This window comes from Cetorhinus maximus, chromosome 18 (assembly GCF_964194155.1).
Source record: "Cetorhinus maximus chromosome 18, sCetMax3.hap1.1, whole genome shotgun sequence".
NCBI lineage: Eukaryota > Metazoa > Chordata > Chondrichthyes > Lamniformes > Cetorhinidae > Cetorhinus > Cetorhinus maximus.
The window spans coordinates 42622836-42646860 of record NC_135896.1 but is presented as its reverse complement, the minus strand read 5'-3'; the positions used below and the strand labels follow the sequence as shown (position 1 = coordinate 42646860).

General features: G+C 47.4%; 1 protein-coding gene across 1 annotated transcript in view; it reads left to right on the top strand.

Annotated features, from left to right (window-relative positions):
* Nucleotides 1–24025, top strand: part of LOC144693109 (uncharacterized) — a 94213-nt gene that overhangs the window by 28088 nt on the left and 42100 nt on the right. The gene's annotated exons all lie outside the window — the stretch shown is intronic.

The following is a 24025-nucleotide window of genomic DNA, read 5'->3' as shown; positions in this document are numbered from 1 at the left end:
GTGATATGACGTGCATATACCTTTAAGGAGCTGTATCTTAAACTACTGTAAATCATTACATACCTCTACAGGATATGATATATTATTCCATTGACTTGTGGTCAGTCGACAAGCAGCAGGATAGAGATCAGATGTACTATATTTAGCAATATAAATCTATTTATACATCACCCACCTCCTTGGTGTGAGGTCATTGAACTTGTTGCGGTATTGTATCCAGGCCCCCAGGGCTCGGCTCCTGGTATTGATTGCCATGGTTATCTGCTCTCACTGCCCTCTGAACATATGTCTGGGGGGCATCCTGGCCTCTAGAGGATACAGGACAGCTCTCCTCCTTTGCACCTACTCCACCAAGACCTCCACTGAAAAGCTTAGAGCCCATTCACTTCCTTGCTGTGCCGTTCTCTCTCATTCCCAGGTCAGAGTCAGTGATATAGTGACTCACAGCATCTGCTCCAACCTTCTGTACCTCCCCTTTTAGAGGTACTGGCTGAATTTAAGTCGTGCAGGTTTGCTTTAATGGCTCACTTCTCAGCATTTTGGGCCCCTTGCTGAGGTGTGTGGTTAGTGCTGGCTGCATGCTGCAATCATGTGAATCAGAGGGCAGCATCACCAAGTTGGCATGCTGCCTGCATTACATTGAACAGGCAGGAGGTAATCATCCATCACTATACCTGTGTCTCTTTATAGGGACTATCAAATGTAGCCCCAATTATCTTTTCCAAACGAAACCCAGATTTTTTAAATTGCATACTCCAAAAATATGATCCATTATTCCTAACTTGATACTTTGCCAAAATTGACACAAGTAAGTCATTTTAAAAAGTACTCTTATTTGGGAAGGTATCAATTGGAATGTAGCAGTCAGTGGGTGGTATGCGCTGACCATCAGTGACTTGCCACATTAGTTTTTCGTAATTCCACTATCTGAAAAACCCATTGCCATCAGTTGAATGTAAGTGTTGTGTTTGTTGGGTGCATTAATGATAACACCTAAAATATACCTAAAATTGTGCACACTTTTGGCAGTTGTAGCAATAGGCATTGTGCTTAGTGAGGGTTGAATGAGAAATTGTAAATTCAGAGCAAACCCCTTCAATCTCTCTGAATACTATAAAACATAAAACAGGGTAGGATCTGTTCCAGCCATGCAAATATTTTCTGCCCAGTTTTCCTCTCTGCTCTCCACCCAGGCAATGCTTGAAGCTCAGGGATAAAGAAATTAATCCTCCACAATGACGTGTCAGAAATCGACCATCCTACATGGTTCAGCCCTCTCCCTTTATCACCACAGCGTTTTGCCTTATATGCTCATGTGGCAGGGTAGTTGAACGGGACCTTGGTGATGGGGGCAGAGCCCGAGGCCCGGAGGGTGGGCTGAAGCAGAGGGGGCGGAGTCTGAAGCCCAGAGCATGGGCTGGAGAAACTGGGGAGACCAGAAGCCAGAGAGAGAGAGAGGAGGGCAGGGCAGGACAGCAGCAAGGAACAGAAGTCTAGGACTGATGAGTCACAGTGTCGAAGAGTCAAGGCCATGGATAGGGTAGACCAAAGTCTCCGATAGAGGCTGAAGAACCAGGAAGTGGCAGTGGAGTGGGCAACCAGCTGCAGAAGACCTAGGCAGACCACCTGGATGGCACCACTGAGTTCAAGAAGCCACGAGGTGAGGAAAATCCCCTTCGTGTCTGGAAGACAAGTTAATCTGGTTCACATGGTCCTGGGAATTTAGCAGCAGGAGCTCCACCAACTGAACTCTGCTATCCGGTTGATTAGAGGGTTAGGCAGGAGTTAAGCTCTCAAAAGTATCCTGGTGGATCTGGAGTGTTGGCCGTGAGTGTCTATTGTAAAAATTTCATTCCTCTAAGCTAAGCTTTTTCATTAATGTTTATAAAGATTTGATACCAGTGGCATAAAGGATCCTTGCTTTATAACGTATATGCAGTACATGTGCTTGAATCTCACATGACATTGAACTTCTCCCCTTTCCCTCCCGCACCGATGGGAAGAGTTCCAGCTCCAGCATTTCATGAACCAGTTTCTCAGAATCATCTCACAGCACTCAGAGCTACTTTTCCCCTTCACTATGGCTGACTTTCATATTGGCAAAATTAGCAGTAGGTGGTAATTTCCCTGCCCCACCCCGATCTCTGAATTATGCACAGGTGGATAGTGACTACTAGGATAATTCTAAGAGCCAAGCACAAAATAGTTTTACCTGGTGAAGGTCAGATACAGCAGTAACAATACTATTGGCAAGGGCACACAGGCACAACTGTTTAAATAATGCTCTGTTCAACTAAGAACATAAGAACTAGAAGTAGGAGTGGACCATATGTTCCCTTGAGCCTTCTCTGCCATTCAGTCCAATCATGGTTGATCTTCTGCCTTAACTCCATTTTCCTGCCCGCTTCCCATATCCTTTGATTCCCTGAGTGACCAAAAATCTGTCTATCTCAGCCCTAAATATATTCAATGGTGGGGCATCCACAACACCTTGGAGTAGAGAATTTCAAAGATTCACAACCCTTTGAGTGACAAGATTTCTCCTCAGCTCAGTCCTAAATGATCAGCTCCTTATCCTGAGACTGTGCTCCCATGTTCTAGATTCCCCAGTCAGGGGAAACAACCTTTCAGTGCCTACCCTGTCAAGCCTTTTGTATGTTTCAATGAGACCACCTCTCATTCTTCTAAACTCCTAACAGTATAGGCCCAACTTACTTAGCCTTTCATCATAGGGCAACCCTCTCATACCTGGGACCAATCTAGTGAATCTTTACTTTGCCATGTCCAATGCAAGTAGATCCTGGTGTTGCATGGATCTTTTGGAAGCCAAAACTATACACAGTATTGCTGGTGTGGTCTCACCAAAGACCTGTGCATTTGAAGCACGACTTCTTTATTCTTGGACTCCAATCCCCTTGCAATAATGGCTCTTTGTGTAGTTTGATTTTTCAGAATCAAAACAGGATTCCTTGGTAAGCGTACGGGAATGAGAACTGGAGTAATGGGGACAAATACAAAATTTCCCATGTAAGTTCTGAATGAGGGAAGTCAATCTAATTTAAAATTATGCATTGCAACTTGTAACCCTGCAGTTTACCAGCCCTAACCTCCCACTACATGATGTGTGTGGATGGTACATACACCATTAGACAACCTAATGTCTTAGATAGCTTCAAGAGTCTGCCCATGACTCACAGATCACAGAGATAATGGATTCTAATGGTTCAGCCTCTAAATGGCCTATTCAGACTGAACAAAAACTGTGACAGGAAATTCTTCAATTTTTTTAAAGCCGGATATGCTTTTCTTTTTATGTCTGTAAAAAGACTTAGGGCGGAATCGTCCCAGATTTGCACAAAGTGCGCTAGTGGGCGGGTAAAATGATGCTTTGTTCGCCGGCCACATGGTGGCTTTTCATCCTGTATTGTCCCAAACCCGTCACATTACTTGTGCATTCCCGGGAAACATGTCGTTTCTATGGCGAGTGGGGTCTCATTCACCCGCCATGCCATTACCTCGTTGCTTCATCACGCTAGGTGCCATATTTAAAGTCCAGCCGTGCACACACCTATCAATGCTGCCAGCCCACGACTGCTGCAAAGAAGACATGACCTGAAGGGGAAATCGACTGCAGACCCCAGCTTCAATGAAGCGTCCTTTGAGTGCCTTTTGGACGCAGTGGAGACTCACTGTGATGTCCTCTACTCACGCTCTGCCACAGGATGGGGAGCAACCTCACTAATCTAGCTTGGGAGGTGGTGGCAGCGGTGTCAGTGTCAATGCCCTGCAAAAGAGGACAGCCACCCAGTGCCGCTACAGAATGAATAGTCTCATTTGTTCAGTCAGGGTAACTCACTCTCCTCATCACTCTCAGCTCACACACTCACAAACCCATCACACATCCACAAGGATCTCACAGCTCAAGGGACAACACCACTGACTCTCTCACACACTCTCACATCTCCATCAGGCTAACTCCCTCCCGAGCTTGCGTCCTCATCCCGTCCATGGATCCGCTCACCACACAAACTTTCCACGCAGTGCCACTTGTCCTGCTCACACTCTCTCCATCTGTTTTCATGCAGGAGAAGCCTGCTCACATCAGCAGGGAGAGGTCCCAGACCAGGGATGGAGTGGCCCACATTTGGCTGCTCACTCACTTTGTGCCATCGCACTGACTGGTGAGGATATGGACTGTGCCTGCAGTGACGGTGAGGTCGGCGGCGAACACCCTCGTGAGGATCCTACACCACATCATCCCTCTCTCAATGTAAATGTGACTGCTCTCTCTCCTGCTTTTGACTCTGCTGCCATGCACTAATTATCTCTACTTTGGTTCACAGGGAACTCGGCCAAGCGACCAACACGCTCAGCCAGCCAGTCCCTCAGCTCCATAAATGTCCTCATCTCCAGCCAAGAGGACACCTATTCCATTGAAGAGCTGGAATTAAGCAGCCTGGAAGACTCATCACAGCGCTTACCCACACCCTCCACCAGCGCAGAGACACACCTTGGTGGAACCTAGATCTAGAGCAGGCTCAGGTTTACAATCTGGTGGTCACCGCATGGACACGTGTCCGCAGCAGTGGGAGGCAGGTCTGTGCGCGCTCCCCGGCACTCGAAGGATCTGGCATCTGTGAGGTCCGAGTCAGATGACAAGCCTCTAGATTTGGCCTTCCAACTCATCCTAGAGAGTCAGCAGAAGGCGGGGGAACATCACAAAGAGCTGTTGGAAGCCCTCAACAGAGTGGCACGCAAGTCGGAGGAGTGCGTCCGCCTGCTCTCTGATGAAGTAGTGCCCACATGTGCGTGTATGGAGGTCTCCATAGGGAGGATGGCGGATGCCATGGAGACCCTGGTCCAGCAGAATGCGAAATGTGTGCAGACTTGCACTCCATCACAGGGCCCATGGGTGAGCTCCTGCAGTGGCAACATGAGAGGGAAATGGGGCACCTTAATGTTCCTCCAGGTGCTCCTTCCCTTCAAGGAGTCAGACCAGGGCCCCCAGGCACCCGAAGGGAGGAGGAGGAGCAGCTGGATACCCCTGGGTCATCCACTTAGGAATCTCAGAGTCTGTCCTCTTCCTCCAAGTCCCCTTTGCCTATGACCCCCTCAACCTCATCCTCTGTCAGCGCAGAGGGAGCAGTCGGCCTACGAGTGATTCTGGAGGGTGTAGTGTGTGTCTGTGGCAGGGCCTTTTGGAGCCTCGTGCAAGCACTCTCCCACACACACGAATCCTTCACGTATCACACTCACCTCAGTGTCCTGAGCATTTTCAATGCTGCCGGCTGGGGTTCTCTTTCAGTTGTCAATTTGAGCTGACCTGCATCTCCGCCCACCCACTGATCACACTCCCATGCAGCACCTGATCTGGCCCATGACTGCCGTTTCACTTTTGATCAGGACAGCATAGTCTGGATTCTCTTTTTCATCAGCTTCCCTGTCTTTTCCCCTCCTCCAATCGCCCATTTCCTTTCCCTCATCAGAGTTGACCCCCCTGACATAAACTTCCACCTTCCTTCCGTGACCTACCAGTCACAACCCTTTTCCTTCAGAGATATCCAAGTGAACGTATACGTTCCCTTCCTTCCTGAAAATCCCACCCTCATCCACATTCACCTCTCCGACCTCCTCCTTCCCAACCCCTGGTCTGCCTCCGAGTCACCACCAACTACCCTCGACGTCCCTTCTACCGCTACCGTCGAACCCTCACCACTGCCCCCACCCTACCACCTCACTCCGTCATTCTCACTGTTCCCTCGTTCCACGCCCCCCCCTCAGTTCACTCTCCAGGAGGCAGTCATGGACCCATCATACACCTCCTTTGCACATTCACCTGGACATACCCCCCTCCAGACCCCTTCGCCCACTGGAACCCCTTCCCCCTGGACTCCTTCCCCCACTGGAACACCTTTCCCGCTCTGGACCCTTTCCCCCTGGAACTCCTTTCCCCCCACTTAGTGCTCCCAACCCCTGGACTCCTCCCCACAACTTAGTCCCCTGCCTTCCTGACACCCTCAGACTCCCTTAATTCTTCTGCCACCCTTTGTTCTTCCCCACCTCCTGACTCCTTCCTCCAGCATTACTTCTTCCTGCAGCCTCACTTCTTCCTCTCGCCTTACTCCTTCCCCCTTCCTGACTCCCTCAGACACCCTCACTTCTTCCTCCAGCTTTACTCCTTCCCCCTTTCTGACTCCTTCTTCCACCCTCACTTCTTCTTTCACCCTTACTTCCTCCCCTCTCCACAGTCCATCCTCCCCCTAGACTCCCCCCCACCACTCTTTGCACTTCTTCCTCCCCCAGACTCCCTCCCCTGTTCACAATCCTTCCTCCCCTGGACTCCTTCCCCTTGCCACACTCCTTCCCCACTCTGAACTCCTTCTCTTACACCTTCCACACCCACCTCCCCAGTTGCCATCTTCTCCCCGTTAACCCCCCTCCCTCCGCACTCCCTCCCTCCTCCCAACCTCACCCCCCTGACACCTCCATTTTCCCTCCTAAACTCACCCTCCCAAAACCTTCTTTCCCTCCCAATATCACCCCCGACACCTTCATTCCTCCCTCCCAACCTCAAACCCCCTGACATCTTCATTTCCCCCCCTCCCAACCTCATCCCCTGACACCTTCATCCCCCCTGTCCTAAACACAACCCCTCTGACACCTCTTCCTCTCCCACTCGATACTGGACCTCCTTCTCCCACCCCTTTGACCATCATACATTGTGAACATCAACAGTGGCTTTCCAACTTCCATGAGCTGCTTGGCAGCAGAGCCACGTCCATGAGAATCCACCCAGCATGCCATGGACATTCCTCCAAGATATCGTTGCTGTCGGGCTCCAGCATCTTCTGCTCCTTGAATGTCCGCGATCTGAGCAAGGCCCTGGCGGTAAGTCCCGACTTCTGCACGTCACACTGGTCAAGACGTGTTCTGCACTGGCGCGTTTTCCCACCAACGTGGGCGGACGATCTATCGGGGAGGGGATAAGTCTGGCCTTATCATGATATGCAGATGTATCACAATGAGGTTCTCAACGTCTGATGGCGAGGAACGTGGCCTGCCACCAATGGGCTGAGCGGAAAGATCACAAACTGGTTTCACAACTTCGTGAAACCCATATTTGGCCTTCTCACCATATTGTCCGCTCACACCACCGAACACGCCCGACGCCAGCGGGCACGGAAAGTCCCAGCCTTAGAATTCAGCAACTATAGCAAACTATAAATGCTATAATTTATGAATGGTATGGAAGTCTGCATCCATTAAGAATCTATCATTCTAGCATTCGATGCCTAGCAAAGTGGAAAATATTGTTCAGTGGCTAAGGACTTCTGTTTTCTAAGACACGGGCCTGCATTTTTGTGAGTTAGGTTGACTCCAGAGGCCTTTAAAAATGGCGGCAGGACGCAATTCGGGAATTCCCTTCCCCATTGCAGTTCCAGGAATTTCTGCCAGCCAAGAAAGGGGAGCAGATCGCGAGCCTCCACGCTGCACTTCTGACCTGGCCGGCACATTGCTGGGATAGACATCTCATAAGCCAGTCCTTGCAATTTTCTTGGAGTCCAGTCAGCTTCAACACAACTTGTGGTTCACAGCTCCTCAGAGCAATAATGAACAAAAGTCGGATTTGGGAGCCTCAAACCCCTCAAAACCCCCCATTCCCCCTTCCACGCCTGCCATGCCCCCTGCAATGCCCCCTCATATCTCTCATGTGCCCAAGTTCCTTCCATATGCCTTCCGTTACCCCCATGCCCTATCCAAGGAGGGGCATGCAGGATGTGGGGGGCAGGTATGGAAGGGACATTGGTGTGATGGAGGACATATGGAAGGGGCATGGGTGACATAGAGGAGGCATGGTATATATCAGGGGCATGTGGCATAGAGGGGTCATGGGAGGCATGCAGGAGTAATTGAGGGTGTGGGGAGGTGAGGGGGTGTGAAGGGTGAGGGCCGGAGGACCTAACAGTCTTTAACACAACTGAGCCAAAGTCCCACAGAATTGAGGTAGCCTGCTTTGCCACTCGAACCCCTCTGTGGCTACCTCCAAACCACCTCTGGAGACAGTGGGCCCAACTCCATCCTGCCCCCCACCTCCCCAGGATGAAAATATGGTGGGTGGGGGCCCTTATAAAGGAGACAGGCCTGCTGGGTTGTGAAGTATCTTCCTGCCTCCATCGCAACAATCCGGCCCAAAATTGTTTCTTCTTGGTCCAGTGTTCAGCCAATTGAACACCCAAGTTTAGATTTACCATGTACGAAATCAATAGCTGAGTATGTGGTTTACTTGGAACATGCACCAGGAAGGTGTTGGCTAAGGGCTTGTTTCCAATTGGGCTTGAGCCTTATTTCCATGAAAGCAATGAACTGTGGACACCAGCCAGGCTTTCCAATGCAGCTCTGGAGTTGAGGCCTTTGCAAAGTGAGGCTGGCACAGTGTTGAAGCGGCCTACTTTCCTGTGAGAGAGTGGAGCCGAATGCTATGCGTATGTGTATTGAGTAGGGGAGGGAGTGGTAGTGGGCGGTGGTGGGGAGTGGGGAGGAGCAAAAATCCCACCCCCATATTGTTGTGGAACCAGAAGTTGGGAGCAGGGTCCGAAGCCAGGTGTTGGCTCATGGTTAACATCTTCAGAGAGACTAATGCCTGTACAGGTGAGTAGTCAAGACACTCGAATCAACAATTACAACCTGTATTTATAATGCACATTGGATGCAGTAAAACTCTTACAAATGCAAAGTTTATAAGTTTGTTATGTTTTAAGACCCCTATTTAATTTAAGGTAAAATGTAAAATGGAGTAGTGAAGAGGGTCATGCGACCTGCTCTGAATCCTGCTTCACAGTGATAGTTTAGTTGCTATGGAGGCAGTGAGGCTCAGATTAACTTACTGGGAAGAAAGTGCAAGATGTTCACACCTGCGGACAATTGCAAGGGCTAATGCGATGACTCCAGGTAGACCGTTAGGCCTGAACCTTTGCTCTCGGGCCTGGAGGGCAGAGTTGCGACATTTCCCAGCTTTTTATTTCTTTTTTTAATTCATTCATGGGATGTGGGAGTCGCTGGTTAGACCAGCATTTATTACCCATCCCTAATTGTTCTTGAGAAGGTGATGGTGAGCTGCCTTCTTGAACCGCTGCAGTCCATGTGGTGTAGGTACACTCACAGTGCTGTTAGGGAGGGAGTACCAAGATTTTGACCCAGTGACAATGAAGGAACGGTGATATATCTCCAAGTCAGGATGGTCAGTGGCTTGGAGGGGAACTTGTAAGTGGTGGTGTTCCCATGTGTCTGCTGCTCTTGTCCTTCTAGAAGGTAGTGGTCATGGGTTTGGAAGGTGCTGTCTAAAGAAGCCTGATGAGTTCCTGCAGTGCATCTTGTAGATGGTACACACTGCTGCCAATGTGCGTCGGTGGTGGAGGGAGTGAATGTTTGTGGATGGGGTGCCAATCAAGCAGGCTGCTTTGTCCTGGGTGCTGTCAAGTTTCTTGAGTGTTGTTGGAGCTGCACTCATCCAGACAGGTGGAGAGTATTCAATCACACTCCTGACTTGTGCCTTGTAGATGGCAGACAGCTTTGGGGAGGCACGAGGTGAGTTACACACTGCAGGATTCCTTGCCTCTGACTTGCTCTTGTAGCCACAGTATTTATATGCCTAGACCAATTCAGTTTCTGGTCAATGGTAATCCCCAGGATGTTGATGGTGGGGGATTCAGCAATGGTAATGCCATTGAATGTCAAGGGGTGATGGCTGGATTCTCTCTTGTTGGAGATGGTCATTGCCTGGTACGTGTGTGGCGCGAATGTTACTTGCCACTTGTCAGCCTAAGCCTGAATATTGTCCTGGTCTTGCTGTATTTGGACTTGGACTGATTCAGTATCTGAGGAGATGCGAATGGTGTTGAACATTGTGCAATCATCAACGAACATCCCCACTTCTGACCTTATGATGGAAGGAAGGTCATTGATGAAGCGGCTGAAGATAGCTAGGCCTAGGACACTACCCTGAAGAACTCCTGCAGTGATGTCCTGGAACTGAGATGATTCACCTCCAACAACCACAATCATCTTCCTTTGGGCTAGGTGTGACTCCAGCCAACAGAGAGTTTTCCCCTGATTCCCATTTTCTCCAGTTTTGCTAGGACTCTTTGATGCCACACTTTGTCAAATTCTGCCTTTATGTCAAGAGCAATCACTCTCACCTCACCTCTGGAGTTAAGACCATAAGACGTAGGAACAGAAGTAGCCATTCGGCCCTTTGCGTCTGCTCCGCCATTCACTGATATCATGGCTGATTAGATAATCCTCAACTTCAATTTCCTGCCTTTTCCTCATAACCCTTGATTCCCTTACTGATTAAAAATCTGTCTATCTCCGCCTTGAATATACTTAACGACCCAGCCTCCACAGCCCTCTGCGGTAAAGAATTCCACAGATTCACTACTCTCTGAGAGAAGAAGATCCTCCTCATCTCTGTCTTAAATAGGTGACCCCTTACTCTGAGATTATGCCCTCTGGTCCTAGACTCTCCCACAAGGGGAAACAACCTCTCAGTAGCTATCTGTCAAGACCCCTAAGAATCTTATATGTTTCAATAAGGTCGCTTCCCATTCTTCTAAACTCCAATGTGTACAGGCCCAACCTACTCATAAGAAAATCACCCCCTACCCGGGATCAACTTAGTGAACCTTCTCTGGACTGCCTTCAATGCCAGTATCCCTTTCCTGAGATAAGGGGACCAAAACTATTCACAGAATTGTAAGTGTGATCTAACTAGTGCCTTGTATAGTTTTAGCAAGACTTCCCTATTTTTATACTCCATTTGTTTTGAAATAAAAGCCAACATTCCTTTTGCCTTACCTATTACATACTGAACTTGTATGCTAGCTTTTTGTGATTCATGCACAAGGACACCCAAATCCCTCTGTGCTGCAGCTTTTTGCAGTCTTTCTCCATTTAAATAATATTCAGCTCCTCTATTCTTCCTGCCATAGCGTATAACCTCACATTTTCCCACATTATATTCCATCTGCCAAGTTTTTGCCCACTCACTTAACCTGTCTATATCCCTCTGTAGATTCTTTGTGTCATCCTCACCACTCGCCTTCCCACCTATTTTTGTGTCATCCACAAACTTGACGATAGTAGATTCACTTCCCTCAGTCAAAGTATTGTGCAAAGTATTTATTGAACTCCTCTGCCATTTCCTGGTTCCCCATTATTATTTCCCCAGCCTCATTCTCTAAGGGGCCTATATTCGTTTTGGCCTCTCTTCCTTTTCATATATTTAAAGAAGCTCTTACTGTCCATTTTTATATTATTTGCTAGTTTACCCTCAAAGTTTATTTTCTCCCTCTTTATTACTTTTTTGGTCATCTTTTGTTGGTTCAACTCTTTTGTCCATGTTTGAACCAAGGCTGTGATGAGGTCAGGAGCTGAGTGGCCCTGGCGGAACCCCAACTGAGCATCAGTGAGCAGGTTATTGTTAAGCAAATGCCGCTTAATGGCACTATTGATGACCCCTCCCATTACTTTACTGATGATTGAGAGTAGGCTGATGGGGCAGTAATTGGCTGGATTGGATTTGTCCTGGTTTTTGTGCATAGGATATACCTGGGCAATTTTCCACATTACTGGGTAGATGCCAGTGCTGTAGCTGTACAGAAACAGCTTCGTTAGGGGCGTGGCAAACCCAACTCGGGACAAAGTGGCCCAGAAGGTGGGGTGGTGGGGTTTGCTGTGAATCAGGCAGGGCGATCCTGGAACGAGTGCGAAGGCTGCCGGGTGCAGAGGTGGGCTGGACGGAAGGATTACCTCAGTGCACCAGCACTTTGTCAAAGATTTTTTAAGAAGCATGAAAACAAAGATCAGCCCTCACCCCTCACATTCCTTCAATCTCCACACACTCCCCATGCCCCATTTATGCCAACCCATGCCACACCATGCCCTTTACCCACCCTCCCATGGCACATCATACTATCCATGTCAACCTCTGTCCCTCTACACACCACTATAACCCCTTATACTCTCCATGCCAACCCATATGCCTCATAACCCATAACCCTTCATACCCTCATGCCCCACTACCCAACACCATAACTCCTCAAACACTCCTTCCCAACTTAGTTCTCACTCATGCCAATTCATGGTCCCCACCAACCACCCTTTGCCATTACAACTACCATGCCAGCTCGCCTGCTGTCCACCATGGGCAGACCTCAGGTGCCATGCTGAGATTAAATAAAATAACGTTCTAAGTGTCTATTGCAGGCTTTATTTTTTTTTATCTCATTCATAAAAACTCATTCACTAAACCTACATTCCTTCAACTATAATTTATAAGAACAAACATTTAATTCAAATGCTTAATCCCTTATAAAAAAACCCAAGAATTTGAATTCATGGTCCCACTTCAGAGAGTCTATAGCCGCTTGGAGTTGTCAATCAAACTGTGAAATGGAAGGCACTCCACTGTGATAATTGAAAGTTGTGAAAACAGTCATGCAGCACAAATCCAGTAATGATAACCCTCAGGCTTGTGATAACAGACAGAATGAAATAGCAAGCAATGACTTTTTTAACACTCCACAGAGTTTTTCCCAAAGATTTAAAGGACAGAAGTTTTAAATGTTTTGGCAGCTTGACAGTTGCTTATAACTGTTGTTTTTAAAACTTTTGGCAGTTCCTCTTGACAGTTGCTTTTGACACTTTTGACATTTCATCTTGATGGCTCGCTTGATGGTTCCAATGAGTTTATGCACTTTTTACACACATTCATGTCCATTTTTAACAATCCCAAAGAACATCTTACCCCTTCCAAAGGGAAGCTTACCTCTCCCAATGGGCACCTGACCTCCCTTAAAGGTGTCCCGGAACCATATCCAAAAGGGTACTCTACCTTTTCAAAAGGGCACCCTACCTCTCCAAAGAACTCCATCCAGTTTAGACTTGCTCCTACCAGGTCTAAACTGCACATATTGGGCAGGATTTTACGTCTCGCGGGTGGGCACGGGCCCGAACTGATCAGGCGTAAAATCGTGCGAGATGACGTCGGGCGAGCGTCCTGACGTCATCCCACATATGCGCAATCTTCAGGTTGGTGGGCGTGCGCTAGTCGCCCGACATCAATTAAAAGGCCACTTAACGCCATTAAAAAGGCAATTGATCCCGATTTTACATTGCCCAGGTGATTTCCACTCATCGCACGGGTAAAAGGGGCAAGCAGGCAGCCTACTTCTTGCAAAGCCTCATCCAAGGGCAGGATAAAAAAGGTCAGCAGCATTGCCGTTGTAGTGAGGAGTTTAGGAGATAGTTTGCTGCTGGTTGCTTATTTGAACTTAACAGCTTCATCTCTGTTCTGAGATTCATTCTTAGCATTTCCAGACTTCATTTCAGGACTTATTAGTGTCTTCAAGGCCCCTGGAGAATTTTGGCTGTGTGGACCCTTCTAGTATCAGACAGCCTTCTGAAACCCTGGTTGTGGGGATTGTGGTCTCAGCTGGTGGCACCTCCTCCTCTGAGGAAGAGAGGGGCAGAAGGGAGAGGAGGCCAGGTGTCCCAATGCAGCTTCTAGTGGAGTGACCTGTGAGAGGAGAGGCACCGCCACAAGGGGCGCAGGGCCAGTAGGTAGTCCAAGACATAAGGGGCCGCAGAAGACGGCACTATTCTGCTGCCAGGGTTTACAGGCAGCAAAGCAGCTACCTCAATATGTCCAAGGTGCAATGCTGAAGGAGGATCCGCCACTCCAGAGAGACTGTGACCTCCATTTGTCAGATAATTGGGCCTGAGATCACCTCCAACTGTGTGGGTGGACATCCCATGCCAGTGGCTCTGAAGGTTACAGTAGCCCTCAACTTCTATGCCTCCAGCTGTTTCCAGGGGTCAGTGGGGGATCTTTGTAGAGTGTCCCAATCAGGAGTCCACAGTTGCGTCAAGCTGGTGACAGAAGCTCTGTTCAGGTGGGTAACGACATTTAGTCATTTCTGTACGGACGAGGCCAGCCAGGCTGAACAAGCCAGGGGGTTTGCAATGATTGCTGGGTTCCCCCGCATCCAAGGTGCAATTGACCGCACACATGTGGTCATCAAGGTGCCAGCAGGTCAGCCGGGTGCCCTCGTCAGCAGGAAAGGCTTCCACTCAATGAATGTCCAGATAGTTTGTGAACACAAGACGCATATTCTGCAAGTCTGTGCAAGGTACCCTGACAGCTTCCAGGACACTTATATCCTGAGACACTCACAGGTGCCAAGGCTATTCAGTGCTCCAGCCCAACTGGATGGATGGCTGTTGGGTGACAATGGCTATCTATTGAAAAGGTGGCTTATGACGCCTCTCCACCACCCAAGAACAGAGGCAGAGTAGTGTTATAATTAGAGTCATGCCTCCACCAGGCCGGTGATAGAGAGAGGACCATAGGTCTTCTGAAGATGTGCTTCCAGTGCCTGGACCATTCATGGGGAGCACTACAATACCTCCCAGAGCGGGTGTCACTGATGGTGGTCGCATGCTGTGCTTACCACAATCCGGCACTGGCAAGGGGAGACTCACTGGAGGAAGAGGAGCTTGAGGCAGCTCCACAAGCCACAGAAGATGAATCCAATAGTGAGTCAGAAGAGGAGCACGATGAGGAGAACACTGAGGGCATGGGGTTTATATAATTTTGACACTCAAAACAAACGAATAATACCATATCTGGCGTTAATGCCCACACCAGTAAACATATAAACAAAACATAGCAGAACAGAAGATCACCTGTGAACAGTCCATCTTGTGCTCATGGTGCCTTAAACTTAGGCTTATGAGTGTTGCATCTTGGTGCCCACTCCGCCCCCACCTTCACTGGCAGCAGCATTGGAGACAGCCTACTGACTCTGCTGTTTTGTTGGCCTTGACGACCTTGGAGGTCGTCCTCTGGCCTGTTATGCGTGTGCTGGCCCTGCCTGGGAGGGAGCAGCCATTGAAACAATTGTCACTTCCCCAGTCATTGCAGCCTAATGAGATCCCATTGTCACTGGCAGAGGGGCATAGGAGCTGCTGCCGTCATCCAGAGTACCCTGAGGGGAGCCCGCAGAGATGACAAGCAGGTCGTGTGCCAATGCACGGTTGCTCTGGACCTCTCTGCTTGCCATTGATGGACGGGCACCTAGCTGGGACACTGGGTGCCTCATCCATCTCCCACACTAGCACTGACCACCTGAGGTCATTGCCTGTGTGAGGGCTTGCAGGCCCGAGTGCAACTCCAGGAACCCCTGATTCTGTCCTTGGAGCTGCCTCTCCATGAGAGTCTCCACTCTCTCAATGGAGGAGGCAGCGCACTCGGACTTAAAGGGTCACTGCAGTGCTCATGCTCTGCATGGACTCCTCCACAACAGAGACCATGGCATGTTTACCCTCATGGGTCTCTGCCAGGTCCTCCCGCACATCGTTCTGGGCATCCAGCATCTTCTGCCTAATGGACGATTCCAGAGACTGAGCATCGTCCTGGTTCCCAGCAGCCCTCTGGCTGCCAGCACCCTGGGCACTCTCTGCCTCCGCCTACTCCTCAAGCGAGTGTGGAGTGCCCTCACCGCTGTGCACTGACATTCTAGCCAATGATCTAGTGCCCACCAAGGTGCTGGTATCTGCGGTGGTGCCTGGTTCAGTGAGTGGGTGTGACGCAGGTGCATCTGAAGTCTGGCGCTCCCCTGGCATCAAGGGTGGCTCTTTGGTGCAAGCTGGCGAATCTAAGGGAGAACAACAGCATGTCATTAGTTTAAGTCATCACACTGTCACTGTGCATACCAGATGCCTGGAGAGACCATGGAGATCTGCATCATGATGCCATCATCTTTCAGTGATCAATGGGGACTCCAGCTTTGAGGCTCCCATTAATGATGAGACTACACAAGAATGTTTGCACAATCCGATACTCTCACCTCTGTGCACCGCACTCATACTTCGTCAGAGACTGCTGCCTCTCCACAACCGCCTGACTGAGGTGGTGGCGGCATTCCAGCTCCTTTGCATCCATTTCAAACTTTGTCATGATTAGGAGATTTGGGGAGCCCCCGCCTGTCCTTGATCTCTCTTTGTTGTTATGGCTCCTCTTCTCCTGAAACAACAGAGGAGCATTGATTAGTCCACTCTCTACCTGCAGCACCATTGCAGCCTGGCCAATCCCACCTGAGGAACACCTTGCAGGGCACACCCGATTTGTGACCCTTGAGCCGCAAGGCACTCAGGCCAAGCAGCCAGGGCTCACCCCCTTGGCCAGCTCCGATGTCATTGACAGTTGGCACTCAGACTCTAACATCCCTCAGCTCCACAGGGGGATGGCCAGCCTTTAACACTTCTCCACACTGATCCATGCCAACACGGTATTCACCCTTCCTGAAGGCAGCAGGTCATTGAACCTTTTGCGGCACTGCACCCATGTGCGCCTCACAACGTCGTGGCTGCTGACCTCAGCTGCCACCTCCTCCCAAGCTTTTTTGCTCTGATGCGGTGGCCTCCTCCTGCCATCCCTGGGCATGAGGGTGTCCCACCTGACACCCACCTCCTCCACGAGGACCGCAAGGCCCTAGTCCAAAAAATGGTGGGGGGGGCCGAGTGCTCACCCAATTTGCCCTCCCTCCTGATGTTTCCAGCCACTGTTGAGGCCATTGCTCCAGTCTCCAGACCGCAAAAAGATTCTCCGCTGGCAGCCTCTGCCGTTTTTAAACCCCCCTGCTGGGTCATCATTGGACCCGGCGCTTGACAGGCCCTCACCCCCGCCCGGCCCTTCCCGACCATTGTGAAGATGCGTTTCACTCTGGCTGGGCCTTACTTGGTGTGGTTGTGGGCCGATTACGGTCGGGGGCCTGTTTCCCAACCGCTCCCAGTCCCGACGATTGTGCGCCCTTGATGAGGGAAAAATTCAGGCCATTATGTTTCACACACCTTGCTCACCAAAATCAGACATGAGCGGGGGCAGCTGCTGATTTATATGGGCAGCTGCCTCCATGAAATGCGCATGTGTGAAACACAACAAGCCCCCATTCAGCCCCTGAAAAATGGTAGGTGCCATCTTTGCGACAATCCAGTCCTTAGTCTCCAAGTCTCAAAAGGAGGTGTTAGGTTTTGTAAACAGTTATACTTTAAACTGTCTATTAATTCCAGGATAGAACGGAATTGGGAGTTTAGAAGATAATTAATTATAATTTTTACCTGGATACAAGGCCCATATGATTCATATTGCCATGGAGATGGGCTTTGAGAGGGGAAGAGTCCATAGCAAGCCATTGTACAATTGGGTTACAGGGTTTTTCTTAAGATATATCTGAACCTCACCTATAGGTCAGTCTGCAAGAATCTGAGAGAGAGAGACAGAGAGAGAGAGAGCAGGGAGAAAGAGTCTGTATTGTTCATCATACAGATTCTGGGTGAGACCTCACACTTGGATTGAAGAGACCAAATCCATGAGGGTGTAAACAGGTTTAGGAGACTTGCCTTGCTTCGACTGGAGGGAAGGATCTCCAGAATAACCCTTACTGTGAAAGTTAGTTTGGGGATTAAAGTTACCTGGCTGGAAAAGGGAAAAGGAAGCAAGCCATTGGCAGCTGAGAATAGCTTTGGACTAGTTCCTGGAGAATGAAGTGTAGATAGAGTAAAGTAAAATCTTGGAGGGGGATATTTGGCCATTTAAAAGTTAAAGGGGGATTCTTTTCTTAGTTTAGGGTGTTAGTTGCCTACTGAATAGTGTTCAGATAATGTCACTTTTAGTTTGTTTATTACAGTCTTAAAACTTGAAACCTTGTCATGTGATCCTTCCAGACAGTCACTGGAAATTCAAATATATTGTTAAAGCTATCATTTTCTATGGAAATCATAACAAAATATACCAAAGTACTTCACAGGAGCGTTATTAAACAAAATTTGACACTGAGCCACATAAGGATATATTAGGGCAACTTGATCAATGAAGGTGGTGGACAAAAGAAAGGAAGAGAGTTGGAGATGGTTAGGGATGCTCTTCTCTCCTTTCAGGAAGAACTTACAGCCTTGGCAGCTGAAGGCATAGCCAATGATGGAGTGATTAAAATCGAGAATGCTCAAGTGGCCAGAACTAGGGCACATTGATAGTTTGGAGCGTTGTAGGGCTGGAAGAGATTACAAGGAGGGATTTGAAAATGAGGTTGAGAATTTTAAAATTGAAGCATTGCTTAACTGGGAGCTAATATAGGTCAGTGAGCATAGTAGTGTGGGTGAATAGGAGTGGCATGAGTTATGACATGGGCAGAAAGGTTTTGGATAACCTCAGGTATATTGAAGGTAGAAATGGGAGGCCAGACAGGAGTGTGTTGGAATACTTAAGTCTATAGATCCAGAGATAGATGAGCATTTCAGTAGCAGATGAACCGATACACTGTTGGAGTTGGGTGATATTACAGAGGTGGAAATAAGTGGTTTTCGTGTTGGCAGAGATGTGATTGGAAGCTCATATAAGGGCCAAACATGACACCAAGTTTGCAAACAATATGGTTCAACTTCAGATTCTTGCAAGGGTGAGGGATGGACTCAATGATAATCAAATAGAGTTTTTTTTACAGATACAGAAGACAAAGGTTTGGTTTTGTCAATATTTAGTTGGAGGGAATTTCTGCTCATCCACTACTGGGTGTTGGACCAGCAGTATGTTGCAAATATCTAGTTCAAAAGTCAGATGTTTTAGAATATAATGTTTAGTTTTAGGAATTAAAATGTAGGATAAATGGAAAAGCCTGGTTAAGACATTGATAAACAACCCTTACATAAAGACAAATCAAACAAGCCTTGGTTTCCTTAACCTGTGTTTATCTTACAAGCTCAGAGTTGATAGTGAAAAAAAAATTTAAACAATGAATGATCTATTTCTAAGCTTGTAATGAAGCCAGAAGGTTTAGAGAAAGATTTGGAAAAATCCATCAGCGGTATAAATTTTTCATATGGGTTAAAAAATCAGAGCTATGTTGAAGGTAAAATAATTCATTCGCGTTTCTGTTTGAGACCATCCCAAATCATGCCATGTTGTCATAGAGATGGGCTATGGGGGTAGAAGGTTCCTTTGTTTAAGTTATCTGGGCGTTTGCTCAGAAAGTGGGCAGTTGCAGTTTTGCTTTGTTGTAGACTGCACCTCATTGGACTTATGGAGCCAACAGGAAATGATTGTTAGGCAGGTTGCATCTTTAAGCAGAGAAAATACGAACTTTATCATTCACATGGAATGTGGGTGGGGCTCAAGCTCAGTTTGGATTTTGTGAGGTGGAAGGTTTGCCTAGCTTGTAGCTAGTGGAAGAAATCTACAGCAGTCCTTCTGACAGTGGGAAGTCAGTAGAGTTAGCTTGGAAAGCTGTAAGAAGGCAGTCGGGTATCGACCGGCAACCAGAACGAGGAGCTGAGGCATCCAGTCATGAAGTGTTAAACAAAATTTGGGGGTCACTTAGCCAAAAAGCTAATGAAAGGATCTCCATAAAATATCACCTTGGAGAATAGCTAGAACCCTTAGGAGAATTAAAGTGGATTTCAGAGGGCTGTGGCATACCTTGTGGGCTGATCCCTAAAAAAGTGAATGAACCTTCAAGATTGTTGTAATATATAAGGGAATTCTTGGGGCAGGGTGCGGGGGGAAGTAAAAAGTGGAACTGAGTTCATAGCATAAATAATTATAAACTATAGTGTTAATTTAATAGAGCTTGCTTTGTTTAATTCTTCTTATTTGCAATAAAGTTTGTTTTTGTTTATAAGTGTGAAATGTTGTATCGTAGTTCCGTCAGTTGATTGCTGGATGTTTGGATTTCTCTTTAAATATTAACGGTCCTGAACAGAATTGTAACTAATGTGACAATTTAGAAACAGGGGAGGAGTCAAGAGAAGTTGGTGAGGTACAGCTGGATGTTGTCAGCATCCTTGTGAAACTATCATGTGATTTTGGATGATGTCACCAAAGGTCATCATGTAGATGAGAAACAGGAGAAGGCCGTGGATAGATCTTTAGGTGACAGCAGAGGTTATAGTGTGAGAGTAGGAAAATAAGCCATTGCAGGGAATTCTCTGGCATTGAGTCGGCCTGGAGGTTATGAGGGGCCATGGCGCAGGGTGGGGGTGAGGAGGTGTGAGGGGTGAACGTTGGAGGGCCTAACAAGGTCTAAAATTACTGGAACAAAGTGCCGGAGAATTCAGGTGGACCTTCTAACCAGCCTGCCCAGGCAATCACAAACCCCCATGGCTGCCTATGCTCTGCTTCTGAAGTCAACTGGCCTGGCTCTATCCCACCCCAGCATGAGGTGGAAAGCATGGTGGAAAGATTCAATGTTATTTGTGTTCATTGATGTTTCTGAGCAGATGGTTTGGGGTTGCTAGGGCTGTAGTCTAAGAAACATTCGTTTGGAGTTAATGGTGGGATCTATAGGTTATGCATTTATGAGCTGTTTTTGGAATTAGTGGTGAAGGATTTAAAGTTGACTGGCGGAAAAGAGAATTCTTGTCAAACCAAGACCAATCATGCAATTATACAAACTTACAAAAATGATGGACAGAAACACCACTGGCCCATCAAGTCTGCCCATACCTCATAAAGCACCTTAGCATAATGATCCCCAATGTCTCCAACCCACAGGCAGTCATGTAATCACCCGGGAGATATGGAGCCCTAGGCTAATTCGAAGAGGAAATATATGAAAAATTCCTCAGACCCCGAAGGTGGTGAAAATAAGCCCCAGGAGATTGCTCTTCTTCTTTTTCCTCTTAGGCAGTCCTGTAGGATTGAGGATGACTTGCTTCCACTCCAGTTCAATGGGTTTTGAGATGGTTGATAAATTCAACACGCGATCTGCAGACTCTGCCACTTACAGGGCAGGTGGTGCTTGAAGGGTTGGGTAGAGGAGTTGTTTACAGTTTGTGCTCTCCCTCCAATGCCTCAACTTTGCTTCTGCATATTCCCAACAAAGTTTCTCAATGTATTCGGTGCCTTCCCAAATGAGCCTTCTCCATTTTGGTCGGTCACAAGCCAGGGTCCACCATGAGTCAGCAGGTACGTTTGATCTCTTCAGGTATGCTTTGAGGATATCCCTGAGGTTATGTTTTCCTCCTGGAAGCCTCCTGCCACGAACGAGTAGAGTAGTTGCTTCAGCAATCTGGTGTCAGACATACAAACAACATGTCCCACCCAGCGGAGCTGGTTTTGAGTGATAAGCACCTCGGTGCCGGGCAAGTTGACTTGGGAGAGGACGCTGCTGTTGGACTGCCTTTCTTGCCACCAGATTTGGAGGATCTTGGAGGATCTTAATCCAGGAGACTACAGAGAGTGGAAGACATATCATCCAGTATCCCACCTACCCCTTGTATGCTATGATAGCCACAGCTAAAAACTCACCCAACACTTTACAGAAAGCCTGAGTGAATTAGTACTGATTGTACAAGCCAACAACTCAGACCAAAACTCCTGATATCCAATCAAGTTCTATGCTTACATAATCTGTATGCATGTCCCTAGTTCTCTCTAAATTATCTAACTCAAATAGTCTATCCATATGGACATTTTAATCCCTTCATTGTTTTAAACACCTCACTCAAAACCTTCTAAAGTCTATGGCTGGGATTTTCTGGTCCCAGTGCGATGGATGCAATGAGCCATTCAAAAGTCCATTCACTTTGGCGGCACTGGAAGATCCCACCAGCGGGAGGGGCTGGAAAATTTTGGTACTGGTAAATGATCCAGCTTTCCAAGCCATTCATAGTAACTAAGGGCCTTTCAGCTAGTTATCAATTTAATGCCTTCCTTTGAACTTTTTCCAGGGCCTCTATATCATCTACCAGCCAAAACTGGACACATTATTCTAGTTGACACATTACCCAAGGTTTTGTCAGTATAGTGCAGTACTGAGTACTGCACTGTTAGAGGTGTCGCCCTTTGGGTAAGAGGTTAAACTGAAGCCCCATTTTACCTTTCAGGTGAGCATAAGAGATCCCAGCTCGACTTGTAGAATAGTAAGAGTGTTTTTCCTGGTGTCCTGACCAATATTTATTTCTCAACCATCATCACTAAAACAGGATATCAGATCACTACCTCATTGCTATTTGTGGGACTTTATGGTACCGTCATTTTTTCTACACTATTACAGTGACTACATTTCAAATTGGCTGTAAAGTGCTTTGTGATATCCACAAATCATGAAAGATACTATAGAAGTGCAAGTTCTTCCTTTTTTCCTATGCGCTGAACAACATTGATATCCTGGATCCCCACAATTACCTGGTCTGCAAACTTCCAATTCTTGGTCCTACTAATGGCCCATTATTTGCCTCTTAAAGACCAGACAAAAGTACCACACTTACAATTCAATTTGAAACTGACAGATGGTGAAAACACAACAGAGTAGATTTTCATGAGCCCAATTTCATTGGGTGAGTGGTTGGTGGTATGCACCCAAGGGATTTGGTCTGAAGCCCTACCAAATTTCATGACCAAACCTCAATTCCATATGCTCGGCAAGTTTTGAGCACTCTGTCAATCAGAGTATAATGTATATGGACTCGAAACGTTAACTCTGTCTTCCTCTCCACAGATGCTGTCAGATCTGCTGAGTTTTTCCAGCTATTTTTTTAGTTTCAGATTTCCAGCATCCGCAGTATTTTGCTTTTATCTTAGTCTATAACGTATACCCCTTTTTCTCACAGTTTTAGAATACAGTCTGTTACAGTTCAAAGTGTAGGTGTTTTTGAAAGGTTATTGTAAAGTAGCTAGGGTGAAATGTGTTTGCTAAAAGAAGCATTCTCACAGGTTATAAAATATAGCCAATTTGAAAAGTTAAAAGCTACTTAGAAACATACAATAGTAAATCAACTTTTACGAACTTCACAATAAAATTTATTTTGATGGGTGCTTTAATAGAGGCAATTGGCTCACTTACAAAGACATAATAACAAAAATCATGCTTTGTTGATATCTATTACACTTTTGCATGGTATGTGCTTTGAAAAGCCCTTTAGTTTACACAATCCTAAATCACACTGAATAAGATTCATCTCATGGGCTGAATTTTTCTGTCGGCGAGAAGGGGGCGGGGCCCACTCGCCGATGCGAAAATGACACGGGATGACGTCGGGCGGAACCCCCGACGTCATCCCGCCCCATTTAAATCTTCAGGAAGGAGGGGACACAGCGCGATCAGCTGTCCACCCGCCGACCTGTCAATGGCCAATTGAGGCCATTGACAGGATAATTAAAACAATTAAAGGACCTGCTCGTCCAACCTTAAGGTTGGTGGGCAGGCCAGGAGCCCCCGGCGGGCTTCTGAAAAAACATGAAACCTCATCCACCAGCAGGATGAGGTTTCATGTCAGTTTTTAAAAAGTTTATTAAAGTTTTTGTGCAATTTATTAACATGTCCCATCTCGTGTGACATTGTCACATGAGAGGGACATGTTAATGATTTTTTTATTTTTCGATTTTTAAAGTTTGAAAACCTTTCAGCGATCTCCCTGAGGCAGCACTTAGCCTCAGGGAGATGTGCGCTCTTTTGCGCGCATGCACGAAAGAGCGCACTCTCGTATTTGGGGAATCCTCCCCCTGCCCGCACAGGAAGCGCATAGCGTTTCCCAGCGGATGTCACGCTGGGCGGGCCTTAATTGGCCCCCCCCCCATGTAAAATGGCGGTGGGGCCCACTTCTCCGGCGGGGACCGGCTCCCCGCCCGCCGGAGATTGGGTCGAGCCCGCTCGCCCGACAGGCAAAAAAATTCAGCCCCATGTTACTGTAGGTCGTTGTGCCAAAACAAACTGATTATACTGTTAAAACGAGGTACATCTTTACCTCAGAGAAAAATGTAACTCTTATTCACAGATAATGCATGTATGTGTTATTTTAAGGTTACCCTTAAGTTAAGCGTTTTGTTCTGAGATTGGAAAATAGCTACCATTGTAACAATCAGAAATAACTCCAGCAATCATACACTTTGGGAGATGTTTTACTGTTTGATGGTATGAACAGATTGTACCTCATTGTTCTAAATATGATATAACTTATTCTTGCCTGGTAG